A 12519-nucleotide genomic window follows, 5' to 3' on the forward strand; every position below is an offset into this window, starting at 1 on the left:
TAGCCCTAAGCATGCTTTCTTTATCTTGATTCATGTATTTTTGAGGGGATTTGTGTTGTAATACATGTTTTAACATATTTATATACATAGATCTTGTTTATTCAATGATTTGTGTGGTTTAATTCTTTCAAGTGACCATTTCATTCTATTCATATGTCTATGTATGATAGAATAGATGTTCATGTGTTTATCTCTATTTTTTGTGTTGTTGATGCATGTTTATGTATATTAATGTTATAGATTTAGAGATTATCAAGATATAGTGCTTAATAGAATGCTTTTGTGGTTTATTTGATGGTTCATACTCATTACTTGATGGATTGTACCTTTCTCTTAGTTTAATTAGTTTAATTTTTATGTTATTAGCCTAGATGTAGTGTAGTTACCTTAGTTATTAAATGGGAGGACAATCCATGTTTGTTGTTTGATATTCCATACTTATGAATACAAGTAGTATATTTCTCTAATTTTGTGATGTGTTTGGATTGTGAGCTTAAAGAATGATTAATGGCTTACTTTGATATATTGTGCTATTCATTGTGTTGTCTAGACAATATACACTTAATTGGTTATCCATGTTTGTTGAAACAACCACACACACTCACTCTTGTTGCAACATATGCCTTCCCCTCATTAATTATGAATTGAGTATAGAGAAAAATGATGCTTAGTGATGATCTCTAAATCCCAAGACTTCTCTATCTTATTTTCTCTATCCTTTAATTACTTGCTTGATATTGATCTTGTTTAGTTTTAATTGTAGTTTAATCAACCAAACAACCTACCTTTGATCACTCGACCTACTAACCCTAAGCCTTGTTTCCACTACTAGTGCACCCTTAATCCCTTGGGACGATTCCTACTCACCCTTGCTATATTTTTAGTTAGAGGTAGTAGTGGCATTTATAAATTTAAAACTTGGCCACATTGTACATTCACTATCTTTTGAACATTTTTTAAGCGTTGGTGCGACGGTAACACCAAGGAGTTTTTTATGTGTTTTACTGCAAGAAATTACAACAATGGGATATTTTCCCAACGCATATAAGTTGGCGAAATTAGGGTTGCAAATAAATACAACGAGCATAGATTAACTAATAATGTTCTTAATAAATTACGAGATATGCCTGCTAATTATGAGTATGTGTGGATGGGTTAATTTCCATACGGATAAAAGGAACTCGAAAATTTGAAATTAAATGCTCAAAGTTTTTCATTTCATGGATTCGTGAATTCCGAGGACAATATTCCTTTTGTTAGAGAGGAAGAATGCAATATCCGGATATTTTAAATGATTTATTAAATTGGGATTAATTACTTTTATTTTATTTTTAAATTATTTATTGATTTAATTTGAATTAATTGCATTTATTTTTAGTTTTAATTGATTTGTTTTATTTGGGGCTTAGATTAATTGTTTTATTTTATTTATATTTCGTGAATTATTGATATGATGATTGTTGTGTGTGTGCTTAACTATTGATTCAATTGTTGGCGTGTTAATTTTATTGGTATGGTATGACTTAGTTGTAAATTCTTGTTTGTTTATGTGCTTTATGTACTTATTTTAATTTAAGTATTTATTTAAATTAATTGGATTGGGCTTAAGGAAAGTTGGACCAAAGGATATGGTCTTGGGCTTGAATTGTTGGGTTGATTAATAAAGGCTCATGGTTATGTGATTATTTAAATGATCGTTTTTAGATAATTATATATATATATATATATATATATATATATATATATATATAATATATGTTTATTGGTGCGACCTGAGCGTGTGCACAAAATAATGCACAACACTTTAGGTTTAGAAATAATGTCAAGTGGGCACCATATTTTAAAATTTATAAAACCACTAAACACTTATACTATGGAGTATGAAGTGAGCAGGGATCGTCCCAAGAGATCTAAACAATTATAGGTTTTCCAGAATTGAATTATACTTTAGTGCTTCTGTGATTGCCAAAAGGGTTTTGTTTGTGATTAAAACTAATTTTAAACTAAATGATTGCAATAAAGAAATAGAGTTTAAGAGATTGGAAAGAGACTTAGGGTGTAGGATTCACCACTAAGCACATTCCCTAACTCACTCACTTTCAACTAATTGGGGAAATAATACTATGTAATCTATATGTGGCTAACAAGAGCAATGAAAAGTGTAAACCATCAATTTCAAGCATGAATCAACTGCCTAATGACAATTAAACTAAGTGTAGTGCAATTCACCCATTCAAAGCATGATTTATCAATCCAAGTTACAAATTTAACACACATTAATCTAGAAGATAATGCAATTGTGACAAAAAGTATGGAATTCAAACATAAGTATGGATGGTCTACTTACCTAATAATTGAATTGCAATTAAATTAATTAAACTTAAATTAAACTAATTAAACATGAATTTAAAACTAATTAAACAACAAATTAACCTAAACATGTAGTACCATCCATCAAATGTAAGCATTTTTCATCAATTTGAAACACAATTACAACTAAGCAATACTATGCATAGCCATCACAAGAATCAATTAACAAAGAATTCATGTGTAAAATTTGTTTATCAATCAACCACACATAAGACAATATGAGATTAATACAGATAATCAATTGGAAGAATTTAATTCATAATATTCAAGACTATACACTAATTACATAAATTAATCCCCAAAAAGTATGAAAAGAGAGAGAAAATAGGTTACATGCTTAGGGTTTATCCAGCCCTAAGTAGAAGAATCAGCCACTCATGGTTGATGGAGTCGAAGACAGGACAATCCCCATCATCTGCTTCATCTTCTCTGAACTTTTCTTCCAAACCCTAGCCTGTTCTTCTTTTTCCCTTTCTTCGCGTGTTTTTCCAGAGAGAAAATACGATACTACGATACAGAAAAAAAATAATATAAAACTCTTTTTTTTTTTTTTTTTCCTAATAATCTTTACTTAAATAAAAACTAAAACTAACCCTAATCTAATGGCTCACTGGGCCTTAAGTAACAATCTCATTAAAGCCCAACATTTCCCAAAATGAGCCCAAAAATTAAATAAAAACTGTAATGTTGCTAAGTCCTGGGGGATCGATCCCCCACCCTGGGGATCGATCCCCCCAGAGTTGAAAATTTCCTTTAAGCCCTATTTAGCTCCATTTTAGCCCCGAACTCATTAGTTTGCTTCTTCATCTTTGGGAACATCATCAAAAGCCTGAGATTGACCGCTTTTGAAGAATAAACACACTATACGAGCAATGGGCTGCGACCTCCTTTTTGCCATTTTCTGAGCTTTTTCTGAATATCTTTGCTTGACTCTAAAAAGGCTTTAATGGACCGTTTTTAGCTCAGTTTAACTTTATTGCCCTGAAATACACATAAACATAAATTAGGACTAAAACATGAAATTAAGATAGCTACAATGACTGAAATACCCTAACTTAGGTGCTAAAATGTGCAACATTTAAGCACTTATCACGCCCCCAAACTTAGATATTGCTAGTCCCTAGCAATGAACTACAGCATGGAAATAAAATAAACATATATACAACTATGAACTAATAAAACAAATAAAGATAACACCACTTTCGTAGGGATCACGGTTGCATTTAGCATATGCAACAAGCCTTTTAAACCCCTAGGTTACCCCTAGTGGACGAGTGAAGTCTCGTGAGGATTTACAGAAATGGTACCCACAAACATCAACAGCTCTTTCTTACTTGAGAAGTAACGACACATATTAAACAAGTGTTGAAAGTAGACTACCTCAAGTATGCAAATTTCTGCCATTTCTAAACTATTATCAACGTTTCAACATCATGTAAGCAAAAACGGTCCACCACACATCAATCAATTAATCATGCAAATTGAATCAATTATATCATCCTTTTAAGTGAACTGGCATCAAAATGTGTTGTTATCCTAGCAAATCAAAGTAATGGCATAGCCTTACCCTCAAACTAGCATGCAGATATAGTACCAGACATCAAGACATTGAATGAACCTTGTTATTTAATCAAACATTCTTTTTTTTTTTTTTTTTTTTATTGATTTCATTTTTTATTTTTATGTATGACCATGTGCAATGTCCAAGTTCCTTAAGCTCTCTAATCACCCCATGTAACAAGCGTTGAGCCAACGACTCCCAGACCAGATGGTCTTAGGGCGTTAAGTGTAAAGACACTCCTAAGGGCGTAATGACTCGGAATGGCTAGGCTACGAACTCAAACTAATCATACATCTTACATTCTTCCCTTGTCTTCCTTTTTAATCAGTAGACATGTTGAAAGAATGCAGTTTTTTTTTTTTAATTTATTTCTTTTCTTTCCTTTGCAAGGTCATTTTATCAAGAATGAAAGCTTTCAAAGCATACTAGCTCAATTGGAACAAACCAAAACAATAATCAACTAAGCATGTACCCCACAAATTGAATGCTAGTGTGCACAAGTGCAAATGTAGAATTCTAGAATCAACTCTCAAAGCATTTTCAACCAACAAGATGATGTGTACCATAAAAGCAAACATGATGTCAAAAATTAAAATTTACCCCTAAATGGCATCCTAGAGCATACAAGAAGTATTAGACTCTAACAACTTGTTTTTTTAAAGGCACTATGCTTTTTAAAGGCACTATGCTTCAAAAGTTCAAAATCATTGCCAAATATATCTCAAATCTCAATCATGCATTTAAAACTCAACTTAAAGTAGAATGTAACAAGGCTACTTTACTCCCAAACTTAAACTGCACATTGTCCTCAATGTGCAATGAGAACAATGAAAGAAATGGAAAGAGTATACCGTGATGGCAAAAGTTAATGACGCCCGGCAATGATCCATGACGAAAGAGGTCTCCCCCAAACTTGGATGCAAAAACCTACTAGAAAAGCCATACTAGCAACTCACATCAAATATCAAATGGGATAAGCAAAGCATACATTCCAAAACAATATAGAATAAGATGTAAAGAGATATGATATGAAACCCTGGATAAAAGATTAAACATGTATAACCAAGCATAAGGGCATACTAGTAACATATTTTTGATTTTTGATTTTTTTTTTTTTTTTTTTTTTTTAAGAAACAAAGAAAAAGATTATGTGTACACAACCTACAAAAGAAATAAAAAATAAAATGGGCTAAATTTATCTTCTCTAGCAAGACAGATTGGGACTTTGAAATAAATTTTTTTTTTTCAATTTTTATTTTGTCATTTATTTTAAAAGAAATAAATAAATAAATAAAAATCTTATTGCAAAATCTATTGAATTGGTTCTTTTTTTTTTCATTTTTTTTTTTTTAAACGGTAAAATCTGCAAATCAACCAACAAAATTCAACAAGCAAACTTCCCCAAAAAATTTTTTTTCTTTTATTTTTTTTTTATCATCAAGTCCATTTTTCTTTCCTTTTTTTTTTTATTTATTTAATTTTTTTCCTTTTCTTTTTCCTTCCTTCTTCTTCTTCCTTTTTTATTTTTTTTTTTATTTTTAACATCACAAGCTTGCCGGAGAAGACAACCGGCAAAACTGGGTAAACCCAGTCCAAGAATCGCCGGCGAGACCCAGCAGCGACGACGGAGAACTGCGAAGCTGTAATCGACGACGAACCCAGCCGCGATGCCGTTTGATGAACCAGCCGCCGGAATCGCTGGGGAAAACGACGAGTCACAAGCTCGCCGGAGAGGACCAATCCGGAATCGGACTGATTCAAGCACGGCCGGAAGAAAACGGACAGCCGCGACGCCGACGAATTAAACAAGAACCAGGAAATGGCGCTGGAAGATGAACAGATGCGACGCCGGAAAGAAAACAGATGCAACGCCGCTGCTGTTTGTTTTTTTTTTTTTTTTTTTTTTCAGAAAGACGACCCAGACGCTCGCCGGAAAGACCAGCCGCGATCACTGGAGAATAAAGGACGAGTCTCAAACCGGCGGCCGAAGGAAAACCCAGTCGAAATCGCAGGAGAAAAACGACCCAGAAGCGCGACAGAGAACCCAGCCGAAATCGCCGGAGAAAAACAGCGACCTTGATGCGATCGCTGGAGAACGGCGACCCAAACTCAACGCCGGAATATGACCCAGGCGCGGCACTTGTAGAACAACGAAAGAGGCAACGCAGAACAGCGTCCTATCCGAGATCGCTGGAGAACGACCTAACCGCGACGCCGGAGGACGAACCGGCCGTGATCGCTGTTAGAAGACGCAGCCGCGATCTGAATCGCCGGAAGGAACAGCCGCGTCGGAAAATAAAAGGCGAAGCCAGCGGCGAACTCAAACCGTTGGCGGAGAAGAACTCAGAACCATGGCGCCGTTTTTAATAGCCGCGACACCGTGGAAGAGGAGAAGAGATCACGAGGGTTGGACAATGAAATTGGGTTTAGAGATTTTTGGGGGAAGAAGCAGAATTTCAAGCAACAGAGAGGAATGTATTCGTGGTTTCAAGGGCCAAGGTGCGATCGATCTGCTTTGATGGGGGATCGACAATTTTAGGCAAAAAATGTCCCCTTCACTGTTTAATAAGAAGGGAGAAACATAAGTAAAATGGGATCGATCCATTTGGACGGGGGATCAATCCACTTGGCCTATTTTTTTGTTGCTCTCTGCCAATAAAATGGGATCGATCTCCTACCCGTTTTGGGGATCGATCTTTCTTTTTTTTTTTTTTTCAATTTTTCAATTTTTTTTTTTTTAAATAATAATAATAATAATAATAATAAAAATAAATAAAAAAAACAAAACTAAAAAGAATATATACACTAAAATGAAAAATAGATAAAAAATAAAATAATAATAAAAATAATAATAAATAAAATTAAAATAAAATCACTTATCAACCTATACTAATTAATACTTTTTAAAATTTTTTTTTTTTATGTTTTTGAATAAATCAAAATTAACATGAAATATATACAAAAATAATAAAAATAATAATAATAAAATAGATAAAAAATCAAACACCAACCTACATTACTCATTTACAATTTTTTTTTTTTTTAATTTTTTTTTTAAATTTAAAAATGCATAAATGTAATAAAGGAAAAATAGAAATAAAATAATAATAAAATGAAAATTAAAATGCAACGAAGGAGAAACTCGATACAACTAGTGTTTAACGTCGCTAGAAAGACGTGAGATGTTCTCAATCTTCAAAATAAATGGGATCTACCAAGAGGGCAGATTCCACATTTCTTTGAAAATTTTGTCCATCAATGTATGGTTTAAGCCTTTGACCATTAACTTTGAAGGTCCCTTCATCTTTTAGATTTTTAAGTTCAACAGCCCCATGAGGTGAGACGGAGATAATTTGATAAGGGCCTTCCCATTTGGTTCGAAGCTTTCCAGGGAAAAATTTGAGCCTAGAGTTGAATAACCAAGCCTTTTGACCGGCTTCAAAGGACTTTTTCACAATATGTTTATCATGAAATGCTTTTGTCCTTGCCTTGTAAATTTTTGAACTATCATAGGCATCATTTCTCAAATCCTCTAGCTCATTGAGTTGGAGTAAACGGTCTTTTCCAGCCTTATCAAGATCAAAGTTGAGCCTTTTTATTGCCCAAAGTGCTTTGTGTTCTAGCTCAACCGGAAGATGACAAGGCTTCCCATAAACAAGTCTATATGGAGACATACCTATTGGAGTCTTGTAAGCTGTCCGGTAAGCCCACAAAGCATCGTTCAATTTTCTTGACCAATCTTTTCGGGTCGGATTGACAGTTTTCTCAAGAATATGCTTGATTTCCCTATTTGACACCTCGACTTGCCCACTTGTTTGGGGATGGTAGGGAGTGGCCACTTTATGTGTGACGGAGTATTTCAAGAAAAGTTGCTTCAAGAATTGATTACATAAATGTTTTCCTCCATCACTTATCATAGCCCTTGGCATACCAAAACGAGCAAAGATATTTGATTTAACGAATGCAATTACCACGGAGTGGTCATTCGTTTTGGTAGCACAAGCCTCAACCCACTTTGAAACATAATCAACAGTAACGAGGATGTATTGAAAGCCATAAGACATTGGGAATGGTCCCATAAAGTCTATGCCCCATACATCGAAGATTTCAACTACAAAGATTGAAGTTAAGGGCATCATGTCTCTCTTTGACATTGATCCCAACTTTTGACACCGAACACACACCTTACAAAAGTTATAGGCATCTCGGTGGATAGTGGGCCAGAAGAGCCCACTTTGAAGAACCTTCAACGCGGTCTTTTTTCCACTAAAATGCCCACCACAAGCAAGTGTGTGACAAAACGCAAGGACGCTCGGAACTTCACTTTCAGGCACACATCTCCTGATGATTTGATCCGGGCAATAACGAAACAGAATGGGATCTTCCCAATAGTATTTCCGGATGTTAGCAAAGAATCGGTCCTTTTCTTGTTTTGACCAATTAATGGGAAGTTTGCTGGTTGCAAGATAGTTAACAATGTCGGCGAACCAAGGCAACGTCCCATTTGAGATTTGAAAGAGTTGTTCATCCGGAAATGATTCATGAATTTCAAGATTTGGAGAAGATTCAACCATTAATCTAGACAGATGATCGGCAACGACATTGTCGGAGCCCTTTTTATCCTTGATTTCAAAGTCAAATTCTTGAAGAAGTAGAATCCATCTTATCAAGCGAGGTTTGGTTTCCTTTTTCATTAAAAGATGCCTAAGAGCGGCATGATCGGAAAACACAATTACCTTGGATCCTAAGAGATATGACCGAAATTTATCAAGGGCATATACTACGGCAAGTAACTCTTTCTCGGTGGTAGAATAGTTCAATTAGGCACCTGAGAAAGTCTTACTCGCATAGTATATAGCATATGGTAGTTTACCTATCCTTTGCCCCAAAACAGCACCCATTGCGAAGTCGGAAGCATCACACATAATCTCAAATGGTAAGGACCAATTTGGAGGTTGCATGATAGGAGCGGATGATAGAAGAGTGCGAAGTTGATGAAAAGCATTTAGGCATGCTTCATCAAAGACAAATGGAGTCTCCTTGGCAAGAAGGTTACACAAGGGTCTAGCAATTTTGCTAAAGTCTTTGATGAATCGGCGATAAAAACCGGCATGTCCTAGAAAGGAGCGGATTTCTCTCACCGTAGTAGGTGGAGACAATTCAGAAATTAGCTCAACTTTCGCTCTATCTACTTCTATTCCTCTTTTAGAGATGACATGTCCAAGCACGATTCCTTCTTGAACCATGAAATGGCTCTTTTCCCAACTTAACACAAGATTAGTCTCACGACATCTTTGAAGCACTTTTTTGAGATTTTGGAGACACGAATCAAATGAGGACCCAAAAACCGAGAAGTCATCCATGAAGACTTCTAAATACTTCTCCACCATGTCCGAAAAAATTGACATCATACACCTTTGGAAAGTGGCAGGAGCATTGCACAATCCGAAAGGCATCCGTCGATAAGCAAATGTACCGAAAGGACATGTGAATGTGGTCTTTTCTTGATCCAATGGATCTAAGGCCACTTGATTGTACCCCGAGTAACCATCTAGGAAGCAATAGTATTGTTGCCCAGCCAATCTTTCCAAGATTTGGTCAATGAAAGGCAATGGAAAATGGTCCTTCCTAGTAGCAGAATTCAGCTTTCGGTAATCTATACAAACACGCCATGAAGTGGCGGTGCGTTTCGAAATAAGATCACCCTTAGCATTTTCAACAACTGTGATTCCCGACTTTTTAGGAACCACTTGAGTTGGACTAACCCACTTGGAATCAGAGATAGGATAAATGATTCCCGCATCTAGAAGTTTCACAACCTCCTTCATGACCACTTCCTTCATATTTAGGTTCAATCTCCTTTGAGCATCCCTAAATGGCTTTTCATCATCTTCCATGTGTATGCGATGCATACAAATAGAAGGGTCAATGCCTTTTAAGTCAGCCACACTCCATCCAATGGCTTCTTTGTTAGCTTTAAGCACTTCCAAAAGATCATTCTCTTGGTCATTTTCAAGATTGGAAGCAATGATGACCGGAAGAGTCTCTTTTGGGCCTAAGAAGGCGTATTTCAGATTTGATGGAAGGGGCTTAAGCTCAAGAATAGGAGGAGAGATGAGAGATGGAACTGGTGGAGTACTAGAGAGTGAAGGAAGAGGTTCTTTCTTGCTTTTCCAAGGTGGGTAATCCAAAGTGGCCACAGAGTCCATTAAAGCATTCACCTCACTTATGGATCCTTCTGTGTCAAAACCACAACTTTCAAACATTTCGCAAAGGCACGCCTCAAGAGGGTCCTTAGATAAAATAGAGGGAAGAGTCTCCTCTATGTTTTCATCCAAGACATCTACTAGGAAACACTCGTCTTCATCTGTGGGATGTTGACTTGCATTGAATACATTAAGCTTAACCATCATGTTGCCAAAAGAGATGTCCATAATGCCGGATCTACAATTAATGGTGGCATTGGCAGTGGCAAGGAATGGCCTTCCTAGGATGACTGGAATGTGATTGGTGAGATTAGGGACTAGCTCAGTATCTAGTACCACAAAATCAACCGGGAAATAAAATTTATCAACCTTAATTAGAATATCCTCAACAATCCCCCTTGGTTTCTTAATTGATCTATCGGCTAGTTGGATTACTACCGATGTTGGCTTCAAGTCCCCTAACCCTAACTGCAAGTAAACAAAGTATGGAATGAGATTGATACTTGCACCTAAATCAAGGAGAGCTCTACGAACTTCTTGGTTTCCAATAACACAAGAAATAGTCGGAGCACCTGGATCCTTGAACTTAGGAGGAGTGTTAGAAAGAATGATGGAACTCACTTGTTCTGTTAAAAGCACTTTCTTAAGGTCCCTTCCCTTACTCTTCCTCTTTTGTGTGCACAAGTCCTTCAAGAACTTTGCATATGGTGGAATTTGCCTAATTGCATCTAGAAGAGGAAGATTGATTTTCACTTGTTTAAACACTTCCATCATATCATGAATTTTTCCTTCTTGTCTCCCAAATGATGAAGTCTCTCTCAAAGCTTGAGGAAATGGAGCTTTTGGCTCATAAGGCTTCTCTAATTGGGGAGATGATGATGAAGATAATGGAATGTCCTTTTTGGAACCACTAGCATCCAAGGAAATTGGAATAGAATTTGGAATGGGATGGATGCAATCACTTGGTTGTGCCAATTCATTATCCTCCTTAGGTACCTCTACCTTATTATCCACTTTCCTACCACTCCTCAAGGTAAACTTGCTCATTTCCAGAAAATTCTGATGAAGGACTTGCTTGCGCCATAAATTGCCCTTTAGGATTGGTCTCAGTTTGACTAGGCAACTTACCTTTCTCTCTCATATTTAAAGAATTAGCTAATTGCCCAATTTGAGCTTCAAGCTTTGCAATTGATTGAGAGTGAGAATGAAACAGTTGATTATCTTTTTGAAGATTACCTAAAGCCTGCAAGACTTTGTCCTCAAAAGCTGAACTTTTAGGAGGCGCTTGATTTGGATTAGAGTAAGATTGAGAATTTGATGCTTGAGGATGAGAGTAGGACTGAGGATTTAATGCTTGAGGTTGAGAGTATTGATTCACATTCTGAGGATAGAATGAAGGACGGTAACCTTGAGAATTCTGATTTTGATTTTGGAGATGTGGGGGAACATACTTTGCTTGGTAACCTTGATTTTGAGGAGGGTTTGCACCGTCTCCTTGATTTCTCCATGCAAAGTTTGGATGATTTTTTCACCCCGGATTGTAAGTATTGGAATAAGGGTTGTTCCCTTGATGAATGAAAGCAGCATTTGCTTGTTCTTGAGACTCACTTGGTATAATTTGTCCAAGAGGGCAATTTGAAGTATGGTGAGTGTAACTAGAACAAGTCATGCACATTTCATTGGAATGGTGAGGATATGATTGAGTTGCCGGACCTTGATTCAAAAGGAATGTATCAAACCTTTGAGTAAGATTTTTGACCTCAGCGGCAATTTCCATGGAAGAGTCTATTTGATTTATAGCTTTCTTTTCTCCCAAATGTGCTAGGTGACTACCCCTAGAAGATGAAGATCTATGCATTGAGTTTTCACTCATTTTTTCGAAAAGTTGCCAAATTTCATCTTCATTTCTTTCAATGTAGCTTCCGCCACAAGAAGCATCAACAATGCCCTTATTGGCATCGGATAAACTTGAAAAGAAACATTGAACTAATTGCCACTTAGGAATGTCATGATGTGGACACTTCCGTAGTAAGTCATTCAAACGTTCCCATGCTTCATGAAGGGGTTCTCCTTCTTGTTGTTTAAATTCACGAATGGAAGTTCTCATAGCATCAGTTCGACTTGCGGGGTAATACTTTTTTAAGAACTCTTGTTGTAATTGTGCCCAAGAGGTGATTGTATTTGGCCGCAAGTTGTTGAACCAATATTTAGCTTTATCCCGAAGAGTAAAAGGGAAAAGCTTCATTTTTAGGACTTCTTCCGGAACATCCGTGATTTTCACGGTGGAACAAACTTCCAAGAACTCATCTAAATGTTTATAAGGCTCTTCATTGCTCAACCCATAGAAAAGGGGGCACATGTTAATGGTGGAAGCCTTAATCT

At 36.3% G+C, this 12519-nt stretch overlaps 1 non-coding gene across 1 annotated transcript; it reads left to right on the forward strand.

Annotated features, from left to right (window-relative positions):
* The first annotated feature begins 12140 nt into the window (after nucleotides 1-12140).
* Nucleotides 12141-12249, forward strand: LOC132272079 (small nucleolar RNA R71). The gene has a single exon (XR_009469961.1). It is a non-coding gene; the product is annotated as a small nucleolar RNA R71 (small nucleolar RNA).
* The last annotated feature ends 270 nt before the right edge of the window (nucleotides 12250-12519 follow it).

This window comes from Cornus florida, unplaced genomic scaffold (assembly GCF_030987335.1).
Source record: "Cornus florida cultivar Cherokee Brave unplaced genomic scaffold, ASM3098733v1 CherokeeBrave_3.0.0_Hap2_Chr08, whole genome shotgun sequence".
Taxonomy (NCBI): domain Eukaryota; kingdom Viridiplantae; phylum Streptophyta; class Magnoliopsida; order Cornales; family Cornaceae; genus Cornus; species Cornus florida.